Here is a 642-nt window from a genome sequence, read left to right as displayed (position 1 = left end):
GAAACATGGTCCTTTCCTCCATGGCAGCAGTTCCCCCCAGGGAGCACCCACCTGCTAGCAGCCCACCCACGTGGTCCTGGGAGGTGTTTCCACCATTGAGGGAAGCACTCGGGTTCCCCACAGCAAAGGGACTGCTCAGCCCACCAGCAGCTTGCCCCCCCCCCACCAAGAGAGAGGCGCATAGACTCTGGGGAAAGTAAAAGGATCGGGCCCCTCACCGCTTTGTATTTTTTTCTGTTGGAGCCTGCCCGGGGGGGTGGGGTAGGGGAGGTGGGTGAGCTCAGAGGGGCTGTGACACACTGAGAGGTGACAGAAGTCCCTAAATTGAAATGGTGGGTTTTAGGATGACACAAGTAAAAACCCACCAATTAAACACCCCCACTTTTCAATTTAGGGAGAACTAACCCCTCATCACAAGCCCCCATAGTAAGAAAGTTTTTCCTAATATCTAACTTAAACTCTCCTTGATGCAACTTGAAACCATTGCTCCTTGTTCTGTCATCTGCCACCACTGAGAACAGTCTAGCTCCATTCTCTTTAAAACCACTTTTCAGATAGTTGAAGCCTGCTATTAACTCCACCCCCACCACAGTTTTCTCTTCTCCAGACTAAATAAGCCCAGATCCCTCAGTCTCTCCTCAG

Source organism: Gavialis gangeticus, unplaced genomic scaffold, assembly GCF_001723915.1.
Source record: "Gavialis gangeticus isolate Ggan-Ray unplaced genomic scaffold, GavGan_comp1, whole genome shotgun sequence".
Lineage (NCBI taxonomy): Eukaryota > Metazoa > Chordata > Crocodylia > Gavialidae > Gavialis > Gavialis gangeticus.
The sequence above is the reverse complement of the archived record's forward strand: the minus strand, read 5'-3'. Positions refer to the sequence as shown.